This window comes from Triturus cristatus, chromosome 7, assembly GCF_964204655.1.
Source record: "Triturus cristatus chromosome 7, aTriCri1.1, whole genome shotgun sequence".
Classification (NCBI taxonomy): Eukaryota; Metazoa; Chordata; class Amphibia; order Caudata; family Salamandridae; genus Triturus; species Triturus cristatus.
In genome coordinates, this window is record NC_140590.1 from 853,633,153 (window position 1) to 853,659,270 (window position 26,118).

Below are 26,118 nucleotides of genomic sequence, written 5' to 3' on the forward strand. Positions count from 1 at the left end.
ACCAGTTGTGTGTGACTCATTGACAGCTTGTGTGGAGCACATTCCACAGTAACAAGTAATCTGGAAACAGCCAAATATTCTGTAAATGAGGCGCACCCCGCACAGCCTGCAGGCAGCACAGTAACACATTGCGTGGAGCGTTGTGATGGGCTATGGGAACGGTGTGATTGGCTGTGTAAAGCGCTGTGGCAGCCTACAGCAACACAATAGCTCAGACAGGCTCTAGCACAAAAGCAGGCTTTGTGGAGCACAGTGACAGGCAGCACAGAGCCCGTGGGGACACATTGTCAGGCTGAGAGCAGCACCATGTAAGCTGCCATCTTACTGGGTGAATTGCGAAAGATGGCAGAATGTATGACGTGTCAGGGCACAAGCATGTGTGTGTGTGTGCACATTAGGAGATTACATGCTCATCACTAGCCATGTAGGTGGTAGTGAAGGGCAAATGGCCTACTGTAGTGGCATAGCTGCATGGGTATTCCTTGGAAATGCAGGGATGGTAGCGATGGCTGATCGGCTGCTTGGTTTGCGTGACACAGGAGTGGCCTTGCCCAGGCGACAGTAGTTTCTATTACTTACCTAGTCACGATCCCAGCTCTTTGACTTCCAGAGGTCTGACTGGAGAGAGATTCTGCATAGCTGCATAAGTGGGTGGGTGGGAGTTCACGTGAAGCTGTGAATAGGCCTCCAGGCTCTTGCAGAGAAGTCCATTGCTTCCCTGACCCCGGCAGTGGTGAGTGGTGAAATGTTAAACAGGCGGGGCAGAAACCTATTGGCAGGTTTCAAATTAAGCAATCAAATCAAGTTCTCCTAAAATGGGGGAGGATTCACAAAGGGGTTCAAATTCACAAGGTGTGGCGTGTTTAAAATATGAACTTTTCTGCCATAATAATGTTTCCCATCTGCTCCACTGCAGAGGAGGAGGAAAGGATGTACCTTTGAAAGCATGCTAATGCTTGGAATATCCATTTGAATTCTAGGAGCTGCTGAACTGCACTATTTGTGGTTTATCAGCATCTGCCAAATCAATCCATAAGACAAATGTGTACTGGAGAAACATGTCAAAAGTAAGCATTATTTATTTTTACAGTGGCATTAAAACCCTACCCTCTCTTAAACTCTGAAGGTTTTACTTAGCACAGCACTATCGCCAATCTATAGGACTGTGCAACAGCCAGATAATATTGTAGAAATTGCATCCGTGAGGCTCGCTTTCTTTCCCTTGTGTTGCAGCTGATCTAATTGAAAGGCACTGCCCATCTCTGACTGACTTTAAGATGGCAGCACAGTAACTTTCGTGCAGTCTTTCTTCTAATAAACATTGCACTATGGGGGAGCTGTATCTGCCGAACATTAAAAGGAGAACTATTGACTTTGGGGTCCATCACACTGGGCTTCAGCCAGCAGTGCCCAATCAGACTTCAGCACACCTGCGCCACATGCCATGCAGCGCCACGTTTCTGTGTGAGGATACAGCGCTGCATAATGAAACCATCACTTTGTACGTACACACAATCACAGAAAGGGCCTGCCAGTGCCTGGCTGCCTGACCCTCAATCAGAACTGAAGCAGTCAGCCAGGCAGTAGTTAGTTAGCAGTCTGTTAGTAGTTTTTAAATGTAGATGAACTGTATTTTGTGTGGATAGCTCAGTGGGTTACTGTCTTTGTCACAGAGATCCTTGTGTTCCTTGCAGTTCAGAAGTTACAATCCTAACATAGGACAGTGACCAATGAACTGACATCAAAGAGCTGCATACAAACATGAATGGTATAGTTAGAACTTCGCTTTGTTTGTTTTGTGATATAGTTAGAACTTCCTCAGTCTTTCATTATTCTAATGTTGCTAAAATGAGTATGTTTGGGCAGATATACATTTTTATCAGTCAAGCAGACCCCCATGGAATACTCTTTGAATCCTAAGGTTGTGTTTCCCCAGACCAAACCCTCCTAAAATACACTGCCCACCAGTATGTATGACGTGATTCGTACACCGTGTAATCCTCATTGGCTTATGTGACACTCCCTATAGACTGATTTACATACTTGTATGATTCATTGTCTCTGTATAATGTGTGCTTGGTGTAAAGTACTGACACACACTACACTGATATGAGTTGTGCTATACAACAAATAAAATGCATATGAGAGAGGAGCTATGTAAAGATGAGGGGCACTGTTGGAGGGTGGCAGTGAGGGAATCTGAGGAGGAGGTAGTGTGAGGGGCTATGGAGCGATGGAGGGGCACTGTTGGAGGGTGGCAGTGAGGAAATCTGAGGAGGAGTAAGTAGGGGGCTATGGAGCGAAGAGGAGAACTGTTGGAGGGTGGCAGTGAGGGAATCCGAGGAAGAGGTCATGGGGTGGAGGGGGGAGGGGGGAGGGGGGAGCTAGGGAGAGATGAGGGGAACTGGTGGAGGGTGGTAGTGAGGGAGTCTGAGGAGGAGGTCATGAGGGGGAGGGGCTACAGAGAGATGAGGGGCACTGGTGGAGGGTGGCATTGAGGGAATCCGAGGAGGAGGTCACGAGGGGGAGGGGCTATGGGGAGATGAGGGGCACTTGTGGCGTGTGGCGTGTGGCAGTGAGGGAATCCGAGTAAGAGGTCAATAGGGGGGCCATGGAGGGATGAGGGGCACTGTTGGAAGGTGGTAGTAAAGGTATTTACGGAGAAAGAGGTTATTGGTGTGGCGCCAAAAAAGACTTTCGCATCAGCGCATTGGCCTTTCTGTTTTTGTTTATTTAATTAGCAGTCGGGTCATAAGGGTTACTGTGGAACATACTTTAAAGTGCATGCTAATTATATTTACTGCTATTTTCAATGTTTTAAGTTTGAAGGTGATTTGACTAATGTTTTTACCGGGAAAAATGAAAGTGGAGCCCGATAATGCCTGATATTGGGCTGGGGCCCAAGGTCAGCTGTGGGATAAGGTGCACTGGAGAGGAGTGTTGGATAATCAAGCCTGTAAGAGAGTGCGTTGCAGAGTCCGGGGTCAGGTAGAGGTAGTAATGAAGAGGGATTCTCTCTGAAGGCTCGCACAGAGGGAGCATGAGAAGTGTCACTTGCCTGATACTCCCACCTCAGAAAACTCATTTTCCCATCAAAGGAACATTACATAGAAAAAACACTTTTTGAGAGTGATAATATTTAGAAAGAGATTTGGAAAAGAGTGCGTTTTACTGGGCCTTGTAAGACTAAGAAGAGATAAAGGAGGCCCTGAAGCAGGCCTGCCTAGACATATATGCGACAAATCAAGCCCGCAGTGGCCCACCCAAATGCACCCTTGGCCCACCCAAATAAAAATTCCTGGAGCCGGGCCTGGCAACACTGCATTTTTCATAAACGTTTTTAGTGACTTGGCCTGCAGCGGCACCCTGCTGCCGAGATGCTTGCTACTTTCTTTCGCTCTTCTGCATGCTTTTTATGTTTTTTTTTAATTTACTGTTCAAAAAAGACCATCAGCCATGTTGGAGAAATGAATAAAAAATTTCAAAATGGCTCCTGACATGTCACGGTACATGCACCTGAAGATTTACATGATTTTCTCATATACATAGAGGTGCGAATGACTTGTTTTTAGGGAGAAAATAGTGGTAGTAGTCAAGGGCTGGGGTGAGGTGTGATGGGGGTCATGACATATTGATCAATGGTGGTGAGCAATGGGTTAGTGAAACAGCAGTCTGAGATGAGAATAAGATCTAGGAAATTGTGCCATGATTGAGTGTGTGTTTTTAGATTTTGCCTACACAGCGCTGGGCCGTGCTTGGGAAATGTCTTCTAACAAAAAAAAAATCTTAAAAGTGGCTTAGAGACGCCCATTACTTACCTTTGTTTGGCTCCCACGTCCTCTTGTTTCCTGTTTCCTGTTGGCCAGCACCTCCTCCTGCCTCCAGCTCGGCTTCATGTCTTCATACTTGCTGTGGGAGCTAGGGTGACCAACTGACATGAGTGCAAATTCGGGACGGTGAGTGTAAAAATTCAGGACAAAGGGTCAAAATTCAGGACAAAAATTCAGGACAGGAGGTCAAAATTCAGGACAAAACTTCAGGACAAAAGGTACGTTTTACAGACACATCAGAGGAGGTCGCGCAATAGAATATAATTAAGCCCATCCATATCCAAACATATTTAATCATTTGCAAACCTATCCATTATGTATCCTTCTAGACATCATTTCACTCATCCATCCCTCCATTCTCCCTTTCAATCATCCATCCATTATCCATCCTTCCATCCTTTCACCCTATCCATCAGTACACTCATCCATCCACTCTTCCACCCATCCATTCACTCATCCATCCAGCCTTTTATCTTTTCACCCATCCAGCCATCCTTTCACTCACTCATCCATCCCCCCCGTCACTCATCCTTCCACCCATTCACCCTTTCAGTCATCAATCCATCCTCCCTTTCTCTCTCCATCGACCCTTTAACTTAGACATCCTTCCTTCCACCCATCCATCTACTCATCTACTCATCCACTCATGAATCCATCCATTGACCCTATCAGTCATCCATCCACCCTTTCACTCATCTATCCATCCATCCATTTGCCCATCTACCCTCCCTTTCACTCCCTCATCCATCCTTACATCCACCCGCTCACTCATCTGTCCAGCCATTCACCCTTTTACTTATAAATTTATCAATCCATCCATCATTTCACTCATCCATCCACCCATTAACTCACCCATTACCCACCCGTTCACTCATCGATCCATCCTTTCACTCTTCCATCCACCCTTTTACCCATCGATCTACCCTTCCACCCATGCATACATCTTTTTACCGTTTCTCTCATCCATCCTTCGACTTACTCATCCATCCATCCTTTCTCTCATTATCCATCCATTCACCCTTTCATTCATCCATTCACCCTTTCACTAATCTATCCAGCCACCCACCCAGCCCTTCATTTACTCACTCGCCCACCTTTTCATATTAATTATGAGCTGAGCCATTGTCTGCAGAATTGCAGACAGAAGAGGCCCATCAAGAATTTCACCCTTGCTGTAGTTCCTAAGGCAATGGGTGGGGGTAGGGTTTCCTATGCCCCTGCACATAGGAAATCTGAAAACATGAAATTCATGGGTTATGCATGATGCATAGTGCCAGGCCCTGAGGTTACTGTGACATGGTGTTGTTTCCAGGGCTTTAAGTGGGATGAAAATACCGGGGGTCTCTCCAAAGGGGGTGTTCGATGTAATTAAGGGCGTGGCTTAAAACACGTAAGCTAAAAATCTGTGCTTAGTATAGTGTTACACCTGCAACAAGCCAGAACTATTGGCTTTGTCAATGGTTGTTAGTTGCATAAAATGAAAAAGTAGCAATCATGGCTTCCTTGAATATAATATTGAAAATGCATCAGTTCTAAAATGACGAGACTGTGAAAAAAATCTAGCCCCTTCTTTTTAACTTCTTTCACCAGCTCCTTTTGTTGAGCTGGATTCTCATGTAGCAACATTGGCATTTTTGCACGTTTCTTCTGTCTGACAGAATGCCCTGCCCTAGACAGAGCCTGGGGGAGGCCCACCACATGCTTTACCAGCCTAGACTGGACCATTGTCATTCTGTATGTGGCAATCAGCCAGCATACAGAATGACAGTGGGCAGGTGGGGCTGCTCTTGTGCTCCGAGGAGGAGTGCAAGGCGGCCCCCTCAGGGAGCTGAGGCTTCATGCAGGGAACAGTGCTGTTCCCTGCAATGCCCAAAATTACGGACAAAATTTGTCCGTAAAAAGGATCCTCACGGACAATAGACGTGAGGTCCAAATTACGGACGGACCGTGAAATTTATGGATGGTTAGTCACCCTACATCATACATAATCACATAAAGATGCACCCTCACATACACACACAGACCATCACGCACACATGCCACATCATATGCACAGAGTAGGAACTCACATAAATCCAATGACATCACAAGTTGCTAAAATAACACAAACACGCATACCTCTCACCGTCGCAAACCATAAATTAAAATCATATATGCTTAAAACATGTGAAAATGGGCAAATGTTTGGAAAACCTTTGTTATTGACTCCTATATTTGCTGAGTCAGCATTTAACAGTGGCAGCAGAGCAGGCATCCCAACTAGTCTAAAAAAAAAAATAAGACACCTTCCCCGCTCTGGGTGTAGTGTACACTTCAGCAAAAGTCCCTATTAAAATGAAGGCAAAAGACTTTGGAAAATGGAGCAATTTTGCAGCTTCGGAAAAGGACTATGGCGAATAATGAAAAACTGACCCCAGATTCTAAGTTTCTTAAATTTACTTGAGAACACTGATCCACAGGCTCAACTACCTCAGTGGTATTAGACCAGAGCCAGTTCTATCAAAGCTGTGTTTTGAGTAAATCTATTGCAGGCTGCACAACTTGTTATGAACGGAGAGGAATCCTGTCCCTTGTGCGAGAGATGAGACACCAGCATCATGCAGACGCTCAGGAACACTTAAATCAGTTTGGGTGAACTGACCCTGGTATATGCATTTGTTGAATTTGCCACACTGTTCACAAATACAATGTAGGTTATACCAATTTGGATTTTTTTTCATTTGTATATTTCTGGACCCTTCTAGGTTTTTCCAGTGTACATACTGGTGTGACATAGTACAAGTATCTTCTGATAAGTATCAGACATCTTACATTAATACCTTTGGACGCCTTCATTTATCACTAGTTTATGAACAGAAGCAGAATGCCATGAGCACCTATTACATTACACAAGGTCACATTAGTTTGTAGGCACCGGAGATTAAGGGATTTGCCAGAATAACACGATGTTTAAACCTGAATTTATTTTTTATTTCATTGTCTGTGGATTACTTTTTTGCCTTCGTAACTGCATATGAAATAACAAAGGGACATATCATCAAGGCCAGGCGATAAAATTATCGCCGCTTTAGCGTCCGTTTTCGGACGGAAAGCAGCGATAATTTTATCGCCTTATCAGCAAGGTCAAGCTATTGCGTGAATCCTTGCCTTTTCGCCCTTTCCCCCAACGCCCATCTTCGCATCTCTAATGAGATGCAAAGTGGGCGTTCCACCCCAAGATAACGGGAGAAATGTTACTAAGCGACATTTCTCCTATTATCTAGCCACAAGCTAACCTGTAGAGCGACAAGAAAAGTATCGATAACCTCGGTTATTGCTACTTTCCTTACGCCTGCTTTTCAACTGACTTAGCCATGCTATCCTATGGAAGGTGGATATCATGGCTAAGTCTGCCTTGCACTATCAGCAAGCTTTCGCCAAATGTTGTGCGATTATCGCTGGATTTCCAGGGATAATCGCACAGTTGGCAGCTTGCGCGCTGAATTTTATCGCTTTGGAGATAAGCGTTGCTGATAGCACGCTATCTCAGCGATAAAATTCTGCATTGGCCGGCGATAATTATCCTCGCGCTAAGAGTGCTGAGCGATAAATATTGCCTGGCCTTGATGATATGCCCCAAAGTCCTTACAGAATAGTTTGTTCTTCTCAGCCACCTCTTTGACCCTGCCACCACTCTCAATGACCCCAGCCCCCATTGCACCATTTGTATATTTTACACTTCAAGTCTGTAAATGAAAACCGCCTGGAATTGCGCAAATAAAGAAGGCCACACTTCCAGGCCGTCTTTATTTACACTTCTTTGCTAAGGTGTTTGCATCCCCCTGGGAATGCAGTCACAGACCCCCAGGGGGGCGAGCCTCACTGTATGAAGACCTCTGGCAGGAGGAGGCCCAGCAAATGCCGTATCTGTACAGAGGGGCCCATTATCATTCTGTGTTTGATAATCAGAATGATAATGTCCGATAGCAATCTGTGCCTCGAGGGGCTGCTGCAGGCCTTTCAGTCCACGGCAGTGCGAGCTGGTCCCTGCAGTGAGAGTTAGAGAACTCTCAGGCTGCTTGCAGGGGGGACAGCTTGCATCAACGCCCAGAATTACGGACAAAAGGCGTCCGTGAAAGATTTCCTAACGGACAAGAGGCACAAATGACGGGCAGTACGTGAAATTTACGGACGGTTGGTCACCCTAGTGGGAGCTTGGACAAAGTACCTTCCACTGGCTGCGCCCTTGCAACATACTTTTTTGTTTCACTCTCCAGCATCCACATTTTGTTATTGCTGGCCTGTCCCTCCCACCACCTCGCTCCCATCACTGCATGCCCCTTCCCTACATGGTCGCTAGGTGTCTCCCTCCTACCTCCATCATAGCTTGTTTTATATAGGGCAAAATCAACTGAAAGGACTTCGAGCACTTTGCATGAGCGGCAGTTACAATACACAACAGGCAGGGGGAGATTACGAGATGTGCCCAGAATCACAGGATGTTGAGCCCCGCCCATACTTGAACCTGGTTCTCCAGCTTCAAAGTCCGCAGCTCTGGCCGTAACGCCACAGCCGCTCTATGCTCAGTATGGCGGCTACCTACACTGTGATTCGCTGGTAACTGCAATGGACATTTGTTAAAAAATATAAACTACATATTAAGTACATAGAAAATATCAATATTTACTTGTTTGTGCATGCATAATTTAAAGTAAAATAAAAGTGCTATAGCGAAGTCTGGCCATGTGAAATTGCCTTTTTATTACTTTAAGCTATGTAGCACGGCAGCTCGCACAGCTGTTCAGCCTTAAAAAATAGACACTGACAAAGTCAATAGATCTTGCATAGGCCGCTAGGCGAAACCTACTGGCTTCGCCAATGCGTGTTTCTGAAGAGTAGTTCTGCGCAAAAGACATTTTAAGGTCACAAATTTCACAAGTGTACCGTATATTGCCTTTAGATGGCAGTATTGCACAAATAAGGATAGGTGTTCCTATACAGTACGTTCATCTTAAAGAAACAGAACAGTTTATCTTTTTGAACTCCAAATTGCGTGAACTGCTTTCAAGGTAGGCTATTCCAGTGTAACTGCTAGACCGGTAATAAAGGTATTCTTAGCATTGCTTAACCTATTCCTCATGCTGCTTTTCCGTAAAACAGTTCACTTGCAAACCCAGTACTTGCTCTAAATTGAGTTTTCGATGCATGCATATTAAAGAAAAGCGGGTAAACAAATTTGGAGTACAAATCAAACTTTCAAAAAACATCGGGGCATATTATCAAGACAGGCGATAAAATTATCGCCGCTTTAGCTGCAGAAAACTGCCGCTAAAACGGCGATAATGGGCTTGATAATATGCTCTATGGAATTCCAATTGAAGCTCAGGTTAGATGTCCTTCACATCTAACATGGGCTTCAATTGGAATTCTCTGCGGCATATTATCAAGCCCATTATCGCCGTTTTAGTGGCAGTTTTCTGCCGCTAAAGCGGCGACAATTTTATCGCCTGTCTTGATAATATGCCCCATAATTCCCCTATCATTCATTACGAAATGTGCATTGCGACATGAATTACTACCTATAGTGCATGTTCAGCGAGCTTGTCATAACAGAGCACGTTTCGATACACTCTTGTTGTGCAAACGGAGCGAGTAGCCTGGTTGTGGCGGACAAACCACTGCAGCGTTTTATTGCATATAAATAGGAAGAAGTAACAACTACCTAAGAGGTTAACACAATTCAAGCAATTGGTGAACTTTTATGAATGAAGGAAATACTTCAGCGAGGGAACACGCCTCTGAAGTTATGTTCTGTTTTATTTATACAAACGCACAATGCCACATGTTCAATTACCTCTTGTCGCTGGTAAGTTTTTCGAAAGCCACTTGATGAGGTACTTCCAGGGTGTCAAGTTTCCCTCCCATCAGTACCTGTAGGCAGACAATTACGTGGGGCGTTGCCAGAGGCGTAACGAAACTAGAATTATGAGATTTCGCGGCTGTATGTTTATAGCACAATAATGGATTTGCCGCATTTGCCACATAGCCCACCAGCTGCTGCATAATTTGCTGATTTCAGAAACAAAATAGCTGTTTCTAGCTTGACCGATCAATTACTAAAAAAAAACAAAGCGTCAGGCTGGTTGTGCGCAGTGGCAGACCCTGCCCAAAGGTTAATTTATAACCTTTCAGCTGTTGACTGCTGTAGTTTGGTGTTTAACTGGTACCACTGAGGTGAAACGTTTGCTCAGACAGTATTAACGTTAGTTTAAATGACAGTAATACTGCCACAGATTGTGCTAAATTATGCTACTTCGGGGCATATTTACAAGCCCCTATCACCACCACAACATCATTTTTTTTTACGCTGTGGTGGGGATAGGGGCTTTGCCTTATTTACAAGGCAGCGTTAAGCCACTTAATGTGGCTTAACGCTGCCTTGTGAATAAGGCACCTTTTCACGCTGTACTTAGCGTGAAAGGGGTGGGCAATTGGTGTTGTGGTCGACGTTCCACTGCAACACCCATTGATTTTGACCCTGCCCCATATTTACAAGGGTGGCGTAAATATGGGGCAGCACCAAAATTAAGACTAGGGAAAACCTGGTCTTACCCTGGCTCAACGAGGAGAAATGTTTAATTTCTCCTTGTTTCTGCTGTTTTCATGGAAACGCGTTAGAACAAACAAATGATGGACGGAATGCTGACAATGCAGGCATTCTCCCCCAGTCAAGAGATCTGGGTTAAATCCATCGTTCTTTTGCCCACTACGCCACCCCAGTTTAGACATGGCCATATGCAAATCAGTCTTGACCCTGTGCCTCATGGGAACAGTCCAGCCCGAACTGCCAAGCCATGTCTTCCCTGGACCGGAATCAAGCATCCTAGGACCGGTTTCTGGCTATCAGCCGTCATCAGCCAGGATAACTTGACTCCAGTGGCGTAGTGAGCACGGGTCCCACGTCTGGGAATACCCATCCCACTTAGGGCGAAAAGCGTTACAACAAACAAATGATGGACGGAATGCTGACAATGCAGGCATTCTCCCCCAGTCAAAAGATCTGGGTTAAATCCATCGTTCTTTTGCCCACTACGCCAACCCAGTTTAGACATGGCCATATGCAAATCAGTCTTGACCCTGTGCCTCATGGGAACAGTCCAGCCCGAACTGCCAAGCCATGTCTTCCCTGGACCAGAATCAAGCATCCTAGGACCGGTTTCTGGCTATCAGCCGTCATCAGCCAGGATAGCTTGACTCCAGTGGCGTAGTGAGCACGGGTCCCACGTTCGGGCTGGACTGTTCCCATGAGGCACAGGGTCAAGACTGATTTGCATATGGCCATGTCTAAACTGGGGTGGCGTAGTGGGCAAAAGAATGATGGATTTAACCCAGATCTCTTGACTGGGGGAGAATGTCTGAATTGTCAGCATTCCGTCCATCATTTGTTTGTTGTAACGCTTTTCGCCCTAAGTGGGATGGGTATTCCCAGACGTGGGACCCGTGCTCACTACGCCACTGGAGTCAAGCTATCCTGGCTGATGACGGCTGATAGCCAGAAACCGGTCCTAGGATGCTTGATTCCGGTCCAGGGAAGACATGGCTTGGCAGTTCGGGCTGGACTGTTCCCATGAGGCACAGGGTCAAGACTGATTTGCATATGGCCATGTCTAAACTGGGGTGGCGTAGTGGGCAAAAGAACAATGGATTTAACCCAGATCTCTTGACTGGGGGAGAATGTCTGCATTGTCAGCATTCCGTCCATCATTTGTTTGTTGTAACGCTTTTCGCCCTAAGTGGGATGGGTATTGCCAGACGTGGGACCCGTGCTCACTACGCCACTGGAGTCAAGCTATCCTGGCTGATGACGGCTGATAGCCAGAAACCGGTCCTAGGATGCTTGATTCCGGTCCAGGGAAGACATGGCTTGGCAGTTCGGGCTGGACTGTTCCCATGAGGCACAGGGTCAAGACTGATTTGCATATGGCCATGTCTAAACTGGGGTGGCGTAGTGGGCAAAAGAACGATGGATTTAACCCAGATCTCTTGACTGGGGGAGAATGTCTGCATTGTCAGCATTCCGTCCATCATTTGTTTGTTCTAACGCTTTTCGCCCTAAGTGGGATGGGTATTCCCAGACGTGGGACCCGTGCTCACTACGCCACTGGAGTCAAGCTATCCTGGCTGATGACGGCTGATAGCCAGAAACCGGTCCTAGGATGCTTGATTCCGGTCCAGGGAAGACATGGCTTGGCAGTTCGGGCTGGACTGTTCCCATGAGGCACAGGGTCAAGACTGATTTGCATATGGCCATGTCTAAACTGGGGTGGCGTAGTGGGCAAAAGAACGATGGATTTAACCCAGATCTCTTGACTTGGGGAGAATGCCTGCATTGTCAGCATTCCGTCCATCATTTGTTTGTTGTAACGCTTTTCGCCCTAAGTGGGATGGGTATTCCCAGACGTGGGACCCGTGCTCACTACGCCACTGGAGTCAAGCTATCCTGGCTGATGACGGCTGATAGCCAGAAACCGGTCCTAGGATGCTTGATTCCGGTCCAGGGAAGACATGGCTTGGCAGTTCGGGCTGGACTGTTCCCATGAGGCACAGGGTCAAGACTGATTTGCATATGGCCATGTCTAAACTGGGGTGGCGTAGTGGGCAAAAGAACGATGGATTTAACCCAGATCACTTGACTGGGGGAGAATGTCTGCATTGTCAGCATTCCGTCCATCATTTGTTTGTTGTAACGTTTTCATGGAAACAGCAAAACACCATTGATTGTTTATGTGCATTAACCAGCACACATAGAAGTTACAAAACACCATTTAAAGATTGTTTATATGCAAGAAGGGACACCTTTCTACACCTAAACAATCTTCCCCTGCAATGCAGACACCCTTGCAATAAAGTGCAAGGGTGCCTGCATTGGCGCCAGGCAGCTACATTTAGCGCCAGCGCAGGGGGAAATGCAGAGCTGCACCATATAGTTGTAAATATGGTGCAGCCCTGCATTTCAGAAGTGGCGGAGCACGGCATTAAGCCAAGAAGGCTAACGCCGTGCCCCATCAATTCCATTGTAAAATTGCATTTCTGGCAAATGTATTTAGTCACCGTTCTGCATAACTTGTTTCTCAGTTGCAGTAGCATTAATAGTGCAGTTACTCAGCAGACAGCTAATACTGGTCTGTCTGCATGGAGTGCTTAGGGAGGCCTAATTACAAGTAAAGGTGCTGTAAGGAAACAGGCTTTTGCAGGGTCCGCCCCACACTTTTTCCCCCATTTGGACTAGTAGCTGCTGGTTTTACGACTCTGAGAGTGCACTGAGGCCTGCTAACCAGACCCCATTGCCAGTGTTCTGACCCATTATAAAAGATATGTCAAATTGGATGTCCCCAATTGGCAAGCACTGACTCACTTATAACCTCCATACTATATGGTACACAGGGTACCAAGGGCATGTAAGGCAGAGTGTCCCCCGAGGGCTGCAGCACTGTTTGTGCTGCCCTGAGTGGGACAAAGTACCAAATGGTTACCAGCCTGGCACTGTGGACTGGAAGAGCAGTGTGTACACTGCTGGTTCGACTTTGCCATTACCATTAATGGCACAGCCACTCCTTTCTCTTAATAATATATGCAAGTCTCCCCTAAGGAAGACCTATCAATCCCTATAGTAGGGAGCTGTATATTGTTAAGCCAGACATATAGGTTTATATACGTCTTAGTATAAAAACCCATAAAGTTGTCATTTTATACCATTGATGATTATCGGGAACTGGTCCTGGTCTCCCTAGACTGGGAAACGCTGAAGTAAGTCTCAGGGGCATATCTCAGGGGGGCGATCTTCAATTTGTTGGCATTATGAAATTAGTGAAGACAAACCTTTTTTTAAATCTCTTTACACTGTGTGACTACAGGGTCTGCCCTGCTCCCGGGACCTTATGAAGCCCTAAAAAATTATTGGGTATTGTAGGTCTTGATACTTAGTCATCTTGCATGCAAGTGTATTTACTCTTCACAATGCACCATGTGTAATTTTATTATCACATTAAAATGATTCTCACTTGAGTGTGTTTACAATAATGAGTGGTGCAGTGAAAGGAATTCACAAGTGTTAATGACTTGACACATACATAGTGTATAATTACAATGTGAAAAATGGAACACAATAATGCAGAAAAATTATAAATGTATCCCTTTCTGTTCATTTCAGGCAAGCATAGGAAAATTTCCATTTATGGTTTGTACAAACGAGCATGTTTCTGATGTATGATATTGTCGCTCCATTGTACTCCATGGTACATTGGTTAATTACCATTAATAAGGGATTATACATAATAGTGGTCCTGAAGAAAGCCCAATGGCCCAGGTGGGCAGTGAGTAGGGCTGAAACATGTAGACCTGGGACATTTGGGTCATAATTAGGGCTCCCAGTTTTCCGTTTTTACTGATTTTTACAGATAAATATAGACAGAAAACAATGTGTTTCTTGTCTGTATTTATTTTTAAAAGTGGAAAAATACTGAAAATTGTAGTGATTGGCAAGATTCTCCATACTGTCTTTCTTGAATTCGAGGAACAAATTGAGCAGCTAGACCAAGAGAGAGTTACAAAACAAGGATCATAATTCCTTAAATACAGGCTTTAGTTAACATATATTTGTAGCATAAAGCTGATATGCACCTATCGGTGTAGTGTTTTTTTATATGTGGCTGCTTAATTTGCTAAAATGCAACAGGCTTCCTCGTATGAGTGCACGTCCAAGAGTTATATAAATGTGGAAACATACCATTTTACACGTCCATTAATTTTAAAAACACAAAATAAATTTGGATAAATACCAAAAAGATGGCCAAAAAATAAATATGGATAAATACAGACGGAAATGTAAAAAAAAATAACATAAAACCAGGAGCCCTAGTCATAATGCACCCTACAACGTTACCTTTTAAACCTGTTGTTAATCTGCCAAAGGTACACACAATAAAGAATAAATCAATGAAACCTGCAAGTAACTGTAGATCCCTTTAGAACAAGTGCTCTGCTTACAAAGTGTGCTGAGCCCACCCACCCACAGTGGGTGAGAATCCAATGATGAAGCATGCCATGGATGGTACCTGTGGGTGAAGTTCCTTATAAAAAATCTAAACGATTCCCAGGGTCCCACACTTAACCACCCTTCAGGGGCATATAAATTAGGATAACCCTCTCTTATTTTAATAAGAGCTGTTCAATGATTTACACTGTGGGGCAGTTTATAAGCCCCTAGCGCCACTCTATGCTAGCCTATTTGTACAAGGCCATGCTAAGCCACTTAGTGTGGCATACACAGCCTTGTAAAGCAGAGGGGAGTGCAATGGGTGTTCCCAGGAACACACCTGGCTTTTTGACACTCTTACAGATTTACAAAAAACTGTAAATCTGAGGCAGCACCAAAAACGCCTTTCTAAAGGAGGCGTTAATGTGGCTCAACTTGTTTCAGAACCATGGGTGGAAATTGCACAGGCATGGGAAACACGACATACACCAGACCAAACGCTGCGTACTGAATTGACAGATTCTGAGGAATAGAGAGAAACAATTGTACATGCTTCATTCTCTCTTCCCCTCCCCTCCCCCCTCTGATACCCCCCTCACTTTAAGATAGCGTTGATCTATAGCTTATCAAGGCTTACACACAAGGCAGACCCCTGGCAGTTTGTATTTAGTTGTTGTAGTGAAATCAGTAATTTTTTATTTGATCCAGACCTCAACTGAGATCAACAAATACAGAATTAAAATTATTATTAATACTCATAAAAATGATTACATAAAAAACTAAACTTTTGCGTTTTAGACTCACTATAAGATGGTACAATAGCAATATTCTACCACCTACCCATACAACATTCGAAAAGAATAAGATAAGATAAAATCTTCAGATTGTGCTTATAACTTAAAACAGCTTCAGAAAGCTTTTAAAAAACTTAAACAAGTTATAGCAAATAAATTCATTAACAGGAGAGTTACACAATGTAATTAAATCTTGGGCCGAGAATACATCATACTTTAATTGAATTGGGGTTAGATAACGTCGTTGAGCAGCTACTATAGTCACATTGGGACATATTAGTAAAACGTGAAGCAAATCTTGTTGGCCACCTTTGCATAATTCACATAAACCTTTGGGGTTATTAGTACCTTCCCAACTAGCTAAAAAAGTGGCCAAAGGGAGTATACCCAAACGCAAGAGAAGAATACAGCACCTTACTCCGTGCTCTAATTGAAAACGCAAATAGGGAGCATAGGTTTTAAATTCTATTTGTTCTGCAAACCCTTTATAATGCTTCAATTGACTACAATGTTCTTTATCAGATTCATAACTGATTCTAGGGGCCAGATGTTTTAAAAACAATTTCAAGTGTGCTGGGGACCACTCCTGTAAAAGTGCAACCGTACATTGAGAAACCTCAAGGCTTTCACCATATTCCTATTAAAAGTATACCCAGATGCTTCCTCTCTAAAAGTCTCCAATTTTAACATATGTCTTATGGTGTCTGGCGCTGCATGTAATAAATTGTACGCCCACCTAATGATATTTGAAATTACTCTATTCCCATTACCGATAGCTCAAGATGTAGGGCTTGAACTGGTATCGACTGTGACACTTTTAACAGTTTTCGGAGTATGGTCCCTTCCTTTACTTTTATAGATTGCCATGTTTTAATTTGTGAATATTCCATGGCATATGATAAAATTGGAGGGATTTTCATACCGTAGACTTCCAGCATTGGTGTAAAGTGTCTATTTCCCGTGGAGAGGTACAGTCTCTGTAAAGCCCCAACGTGAGAATCTGCCTTCCGACTCAGGTGGCGGAGGTGGGCTGTATCTAGCAGATTGGAAGTAAAAGTATGACCCAAATAAACATACTCTCTTACAGTCTATATCGGTTCGTCTCCTAAAGACCAAATATATGGTAAGGGCTTCCTTCTGCCACTGAAGGGGAGTGCTTTAGTTTTATTAATATTTGTCACCAGAAAATTTTCGGTTGCATAAAGGTTTAATTCATTCAAGGATCTTTGAAGGCCTATTGGGGTCTTGTTAAGTATAACGATGTAATCGGCATACATTAAACAGAGTATGTCAACTTGAGCTAATTTAGGGGGGCAATTTTTAATTTCAGAGAGACGCCCCGGGAGATCGCTAATGTAGATGAAAAATACTAGGGGAGCTAATAAGCATCCTTGTTTCAGCCCATTCCGCGTAGGGATGGGTCTGGTTAGGCCTTTTTCTCCCCCCATTTGGACTCTGCACCATGTTGATGTATGAGGGGAGATCATTATTGTTAAGAGATCTTTGGGAATCCCCATATTAGCCAATTTTCTCCATAGTGTCAATCTACACTATCGAACGCCGTCGAAAAATCAATAAAAGCACAATATAAAATTTGATCATTTAACTTAACAAACTTATCGAGCACTGTTTGGAACACAGCAATATTATCCAATGTAGAATGCTTTGGGCGAAACCCAGCCTGATACATGGGGATTACTTTTCTTGAAAAAGCCCAGTCTTTTAAGTGTTCCAAAACACCAGCAGCAAAAATCTTGCTGGAGGCGTCGAGAAGAGCTATAGTTTTCAGGATTCGTTCTTACGCCTTTTTTTAAAAGGGGAACCACCACACTTCCTCGCCAAGATTCTGGAATTTCTCCACTTTTCAAGCAATGTTGGAAGAGAGGGACTAAGAATTTTCCCCAGATATCAGCGTTTTTTTGGAAAACTTTGATAGGTATCTTGTCAGAGGACCTGGCAGAGGAAATCAGAGTAGAGATCTGAGCGGCTGAAATTCTCATTGGTTCCTGTTCAGGTTGTTTCTTCAGTGCTTGATCCAGTCCGGGGAAAAAAAGGTAATGATGATTAGGATTTATAGAGACTTAGAATATGCTTTTCCCAGTCAGATGAGGATACAGGAGTCGCTTGAGCAGATTTTCGTATCCCCATCTGTGCAGAGATTAAATTCCAGAATGATTTATTATTTTTGTGTTTTACTGCTAATTGGATGTCGACCGAGACACGATCTCTCAGAGCTGGTCTTCCTTTCTCCTTTTTCCGTTGGTGGAGTTTTTTCAGTTTCCTTATTTCTCCTTGTCTTAGCACACAGAAAGAGCGGAATTGCATTCTAGTCAATTTATTTAATTGTCGAGAATTATTCTCCACAGATTTTCCCATATGACATGTTTTAACATATTCTCGTCTCGAGGTACTTTGTTGAAGAGAGGCGACTACTGACTGTAAAGTTACTTCGAATCTGTTTATTGGATTTCCAATTTTACTCACTGATGTTAGCAGATCTTGATAAATCATATGATTTATCTTACTAATTGCTTTGGAATTAGTTGTTGTATGTTTATTGTATGTTATTATGGATATAATATTTTTCTTTTTTAGTCCCGTTCTTTTTTCTTTTATTTATGTTTCTTTGCTTTCTTTTCCTTTTAAATGGCCCATTTTATTCTTGTTGCATTGAGTGTATATTTCATAATAGAGCGAGACTGAATCCAATGGTCATACACACAACTATGCCAAGCAGTGATGTATATGGGCCAGATCACTCCCTTATTTTTTATAGGACTACAGTGAGAGGTTACATCAGTACAACATTATAGTAGGATGGGAAACCTGTCTGGGGCAACACTAAATGTGGGCAATAGATCGGATGACTATTGAAGTCCCTTGTTCTCACTGTGGATGGTTGTTATAGCTCGCTGAATAATAACTAAATGCATAGAAAGTGGTGCTCCTCTTGTGATGATACTATAATTTTGTTGAATGTATTCATGTAATATATATAAATGCCAATAAAAAGATATTTCAAAAGTATGTGGCTCAACGAGAAGAAATGTTTTTATTTCTCCTAATTTTTTTTCTCTTTCTATGTGTGCTGCAAAATGCCATTAATGAATTTTTGTGCAGGAAGGTGTCCCTTTCTGCACAAACACAATCATCCCTGCATTGGCGCTAGGCAGCTTTTTAGTGCCGGTACAGGGGTGAGCACAGGCATGTGCCATATTCTTGTTAATATGGCGCATCCCTGCATTTGGAAAATGACACAGCTGGGCGCAGCAAAGTTGCTTGCGGCACTGCACTGCACCATTTTCATGTAAATATCCCCCTCAGTTATTTGGCAAGCTTTGCTGCTCAAAGCCACAGCTACCCAGGGGTGAGCAAATGTGATACAAACAAGCCTGACTGGACCCAAGACAGTTTTTGCAAGTGTATTACATGATAAGGCCCCACAGCCATATCACATAATACACCCAAATCTTCAGAGATGCTATTTTTCACACCTGGTAAATAATGACACCCTGCGGTTCATTATTTACCTGGTGCAATAAGTAGCACTTATTACGAGTTATTGAGGAATAAGAAGTGGATTTTGTTGAACACCGCATGGTACGGTAAACACATTACACATTTCCCAAGTTAAGTTTTGGCAGGTTTGACCCGCCGAAATTTAACGGATGTTGGGTTAGTTAACCTATGCGATAATCATCGATGAGTTACATAAAACGTGGGGGCATATTATCAAGCCCCAGCGATAATTATCGCTGAGCACGCTTAGCGCGCTTTAAATTATCGCCGGCTAGCGCTGGAATATATCGCCAAGCTAGCGCTGTATTTTCAACGCTTAGCGCTATGGCGATAAATATTCCAGCGATAGCGGGGTTTTCCATGGAACATCGCTGGTTTTCCAGCAATGTTCCATGGAAAACGGCGATAATTTGATGATAAGGCCTTGTGGCCTTAGCCCCACAATCCACCTCCCATGTTAGGTATGCCTTAGTCAGGAATTTAATGGACGTTAAATTCATGCGTTAAGGCATAGTTAATGCGATTTCTAATATCGCTACCCCTCGTTGATAATATCGCGAAGCTGGGTTAGCGATATTTTCCCATGGAGTTTTGTCAGGCACGCCTCCTTTGCATCTCATTAACGATGCGAGGCGTGCAGACAACGGCCGCTAAGGCAAGGAAACACGTGCTAGCGTGTCCTTGTTAATAAAGCGATAATATTATCGCCGCTTTTCGCCCGAAAACGGACTCTTAAGTGGCGATAATGCTATCGCCAGCCCTTGATAATATGCCCCCCAAATCGTAATTCCGAAACAGAGTTTACGCACTGGCCAGAATTAACCACCCGACTTGTAAACAGGGCAGAATGGGGTGCTACCTCCAAACATTTCCTGTTGTGTGAACGATGAACTCAGGAGTCCATGTTATGACATGGATGCCATTGGATCTTCTGAAGGCGCTAACACTGTTTTTACTCAGACCGAAAGCGGCCTTGTGTCTGCAGAGGATTAAGAAGGAGTCGAGGCCCATGCTGAGGAGAGAAAGGGCGCATTCCTTTTAAGAGTCTTTTAAGGCCCTGTCACTCAGCGTCCTTCCTTTCAGAATAAAATATAAACGAACAACCTGGCCCAGGCACAATCTAATGCTGGGTCCTTGGAATATAGTAGCTTAGATTTGCTGTTTTTGCAATAAATGGTCTGTCTAATGGACATCCCTGCGGGCAGGGAGCGCAGGTGATTGATGTGCACTTCTGAGGAGGCTGGAGGATTCTGGGGGGCAACAGAGAGATATTTGCAGTCCCTCTCACCGCCAGCACAGTGCCACCTGCCGTACTGTAACTTGCACCAAGGCGCGCTTCAGGGTTGTGTGTGAGAACATTGGAGTTAGAAATATCGTCTAACATAAATGTCTTGTCCTAAATGTCGTTTCCAAAAATACCACCCAACTTGATGTAGAATTTCTATTATTATCTGCAATGGAGTGATATTCTTGTAGATGATATTCAGAACACAGTAGTTATGCCAGACAGTATTCTGAGGATGGGTTTCTGGTACCACACTGCACTTGAGACGCTAGGTTATGCTATTTTGCTCCATTTTTTCCCGGCAGTTAGAACTGTTTTGTGGCAACAACATCTGTGTCCATAAACGTAAATGACACTGAGCGCCACAAAAAAGAATAAGGTAGAATAGCATTTCTTTCACAGCGTTAATCCGTTTCTGTCCCTTCCTCAATGCTTGAAATGGAGGCATAACATGTGCTCACACTGTCTCATAGTGCCTGTTTGCCACCGAGCAGTGCTGGTGCTCTCCCGTTAAAGGTGTTGCACCCCTCCTGCCCATTTAAAGCATAACTTCATATGTCACTGCAGCACTCGATTTATTCTATTATAAAGTGACATGTGAAGCATGAAAATACAGGTGCAAAGTTGTCCTTTTCTTTTCCTGCCCTCCCTTCCTCCACATTCCAGCTCCTCTTCCCTAACAGGAAGACACCAGAGCAGCCACATGTGCATGCTGAGTGGGCTAATACATCTGTTGCCAAAACTCATATGCATCGTTCAGATCACCGTGGGTTTGTCACATCAGCACCTGATACTTTTTGTGCTTAAAAGAGAGATTTCCCAGAACTGAAACGTGGCTGTCACATAGGATCCACAGGCATTTTCTAATTTGAAGTAAAATACTATGGGCCTTATTTACAAGATGTTGCCGTAGGGCAGTGCCACAAGCCTTCCTGCTGTGCTGCTCTACAGAAAAAGAAAAGTACAGGAATGTGCCATATCTATCAGAGGCAGAGCATTCCTGTCCTTTTCCCCTGCACTGGGGCACAATGGGCTGCCATGTGCCAACGCAGGCATGCTGCGTTGCAGGGATGATTGTTTTTGTGCAGGAAGGGCGGGAAAGGAAACCTTGTGCAGGTAACCTTCCTGCACAAAAACAATGACAAGGAGCGCTTTCCTCTTTCTAGTGTGCTGCAGAATGCAGCACAAATCGAAAAAGGAACTCGAGGAGAAATAAACGTATTTCTCCTCGTTGCGCCTCCCTTACGCCTCCCCTGGGGAGGCATACATTTTTGGTGCTGCCTTAGACTCACGATTTCTCGTAAATCTGGGGCAGTGTCAAAAAGCCATGGATTATGTGTGTGTGTGTGTGTAAGTGTCTTGTAAAGCGCACTGCTGCCCTGAGGCGTCCTGGCGCTGTAGACCGCTGGGGAACCCGTCCTGGCTATCCCTGTGAGATGGTCCCTCCAGGGTATCTCCAAGGTGAAACCAGGCATCCCCGGCGAATGTGGGGGGCCGTTGTGGAGATGAGGCAAGCTAATGCCCAGAGTTGCCGAGTGTGTTCCTGGTTAGAGTAGGTACCGAGGCGAGAATTATCGAGTCCGTTTTGACCCTGGTCCCCGACCCTGCCGCGTCGAGAATTGAACCCTGGTCCCTGGCCGATTCTCTGCTTACGGATTATGCTGGGAGCGCCCACAGTAACACCCATTGCACGTCGCTTTAACGCAGAAAACTGTGTTAAAGGAAACAATATTTACAAGGCCGCATTAAGCCACGGAAAGTGGCTTTGTGCTGCCTGGTAAATATGGAGCAGACCCCTGCGCCACCGGAGTGCTGCAAAAAGTGATGCTCTGGTGGCGCAGCCTCATTGTAAATGAGGCCCTAAGTATGGTTTGAAGTATTATATGATAGAAGTATTATATGATAGAAGTTGCAATGGACTTTCAGGTGAGAAATGATAACAATATTTCAAGCCCAGCTATAATGAGCTCATGGGTGGAGTACTTGGGGCCTGATTCAGGGTTTGACAGACAGGGTACTCTACTGTGAGGGAGTACCCTTTCCGCCTAACCCTCAGTACCCTTACCTCATTTAGAGATGGGTAAACTTTACATTTCCCTTCACAAAGCCCCCGTTGCGGCAGTCAACAGAAAGCTTCCTCCAATGGCCTGGTGGAGTAGGGACCGTCAGAGTAAGGACTTTACACCACCTGCCCTATTTAGAGTGACCAGTGCAATGTCTTTTTCTATTCTGCTGCTGCTTATCTTATCTTATCTTATACGGAATTTGTTAAGCGCACGGTCACCCAGAGGTTTCATGGCGCTGAGGAAGCAGATGGTAGATGGTAAGTAAGAAGGCAGATGGAATAATGCTCTAACCGTGCGCTTGTTTGAATAACCAGGTCTTCAACGCTCTCCTGAACTCTGTCAACTTGGTACAATTCCGGATAGACAAGGGCAGAGAGTTCCAGGTTTTTGGGGCAAGGTATGCAAAGCAGGATCCACCAACTCGTTTCTTTTTAAATGTCGGCACCGTGAGGAGGGACAGATGGGCAGAACGGAGGTCGCGGGTCGGTTCATGTTTATTTATGAGTTGATTGATGAACCTAGGGCTTTTACCGTGGAGGGCCTTGAAAATTATGCAGCCTGTCTTGAAGATGATCCGATGGGTTATGGGGAGCCAATGGAGGGAGGCCAACAAAGGTTTGGCTGACTTCCTGCGATTGCTCTTGAATATTAATCTGGCCGCTTGATTTTGAACAATCTGCAGGCGTTTAGCGATGGTGAGGGGAAGGCCCAGGTAGATAGAGTTGGAGAAATCTAATCGCGAGAGAACCAGTGCGAGTACTACATGGATGAGAGCAGAATGGGTCAGTGGGTGAGAATCCAATGATGAAGCATGCCATGGATGGTACCTGTGGGTGAAGTTCCTTATAAAAAATCTAAACGATTCCCAGGGTCCCACACTTAACCACCCTTCAGGGGCATATAAATTAGGATAACCCTCTCTTATTTTAATAAGAGCTGTTCAATGATTTACACTGTGGGGCAGTTTATAAGCCCCTAGCGCCACTCTATGCTAGCCTATTTGTACAAGGCCATGCTAAGCCACTTAGTGTGGCATACACAGCCTTGTAAAGCAGAGGGGAGTGCAATGGGTGTTCCCAGGAACACACCTGGCTTTTTGACACTCTTACAGATTTACAAAAAACTGTAAATCTGAGGCAGCACCAAAAACGCCTTTCTAAAGGAGGCGTTAATGTGGCTCAACTTGTTTCAGAACCATGGGTGGAAATTGCACAGGCATGGGAAACACGACATACACCAGACCAAACGCTGCGTACTGAATTGACAGATTCTGAGGAATAGAGAGAAACAATTGTACATGCTTCATTCTCTCTTCCCCTCCCCTCCCCCCTCTGATACCCCCCTCACTTTAAGATAGCGTTGATCTATAGCTTATCAAGGCTTACACACAAGGCAGACCCCTGGCAGTTTGTATTTAGTTGTTGTAGTGAAATCAGTAATTTTTTATTTGATCCAGACCTCAACTGAGATCAACAAATACAGAATTAAAATTATTATTAATACTCATAAAAATGATTACATAAAAAACTAAACTTTTGCGTTTTAGACTCACTATAAGATGGTACAATAGCAATATTCTACCACCTACCCATACAACATTCGAAAAGAATAAGATAAGATAAAATCTTCAGATTGTGCTTATAACTTAAAACAGCTTCAGAAAGCTTTTAAAAAACTTAAACAAGTTATAGCAAATAAATTCATTAACAGGAGAGTTACACAATGTAATTAAATCTTGGGCCGAGAATACATCATACTTTAATTGAATTGGGGTTAGATAACGTCGTTGAGCAGCTACTATAGTCACATTGGGACATATTAGTAAAACGTGAAGCAAATCTTGTTGGCCACCTTTGCATAATTCACATAAACCTTTGGGGTTATTAGTACCTTCCCAACTAGCTAAAAAAGTGGCCAAAGGGAGTATACCCAAACGCAAGAGAAGAATACAGCACCTTACTCCGTGCTCTAATTGAAAACGCAAATAGGGAGCATAGGTTTTAAATTCTATTTGTTCTGCAAACCCTTTATAATGCTTCAATTGACTACAATGTTCTTTATCAGATTCATAACTGATTCTAGGGGCCAGATGTTTTAAAAACAATTTCAAGTGTGCTGGGGACCACTCCTGTAAAAGTGCAACCGTACATTGAGAAACCTCAAGGCTTTCACCATATTCCTATTAAAAGTATACCCAGATGCTTCCTCTCTAAAAGTCTCCAATTTTAACATATGTCTTATGGTGTCTGGCGCTGCATGTAATAAATTGTACGCCCACCTAATGATATTTGAAATTACTCTATTCCCATTACCGATAGCTCAAGATGTAGGGCTTGAACTGGTATCGACTGTGACACTTTTAACAGTTTTCGGAGTATGGTCCCTTCCTTTACTTTTATAGATTGCCATGTTTTAATTTGTGAATATTCCATGGCATATGATAAAATTGGAGGGATTTTCATACCGTAGACTTCCAGCATTGGTGTAAAGTGTCTATTTCCCGTGGAGAGGTACAGTCTCTGTAAAGCCCCAACGTGAGAATCTGCCTTCCGACTCAGGTGGCGGAGGTGGGCTGTATCTAGCAGATTGGAAGTAAAAGTATGACCCAAATAAACATACTCTCTTACAGTCTATATCGGTTCGTCTCCTAAAGACCAAATATATGGTAAGGGCTTCCTTCTGCCACTGAAGGGGAGTGCTTTAGTTTTATTAATATTTGTCACCAGAAAATTTTCGGTTGCATAAAGGTTTAATTCATTCAAGGATCTTTGAAGGCCTATTGGGGTCTTGTTAAGTATAACGATGTAATCGGCATACATTAAACAGAGTATGTCAACTTGAGCTAATTTAGGGGGGCAATTTTTAATTTCAGAGAGACGCCCCGGGAGATCGCTAATGTAGATGAAAAATACTAGGGGAGCTAATAAGCATCCTTGTTTCAGCCCATTCCGCGTAGGGATGGGTCTGGTTAGGCCTTTTTCTCCCCCCATTTGGACTCTGCACCATGTTGATGTATGAGGGGAGATCATTATTGTTAAGAGATCTTTGGGAATCCCCATATTAGCCAATTTTCTCCATAGTGTCAATCTACACTATCGAACGCCGTCGAAAAATCAATAAAAGCACAATATAAAATTTGATCATTTAACTTAACAAACTTATCGAGCACTGTTTGGAACACAGCAATATTATCCAATGTAGAATGCTTTGGGCGAAACCCAGCCTGATACATGGGGATTACTTTTCTTGAAAAAGCCCAGTCTTTTAAGTGTTCCAAAACACCAGCAGCAAAAATCTTGCTGGAGGCGTCGAGAAGAGCTATAGTTTTCAGGATTCGTTCTTACGCCTTTTTTTAAAAGGGGAACCACCACACTTCCTCGCCAAGATTCTGGAATTTCTCCACTTTTCAAGCAATGTTGGAAGAGAGGGACTAAGAATTTTCCCCAGATATCAGCGTTTTTTTGGAAAACTTTGATAGGTATCTTGTCAGAGGACCTGGCAGAGGAAATCAGAGAAGAGATCTGAGCGGCTGAAATTCTCATTGGTTCCTGTTCAGGTTGTTTCTTCAGTGCTTGATCCAGTCCGGGGAAAAAAAGGTAATGATGATTAG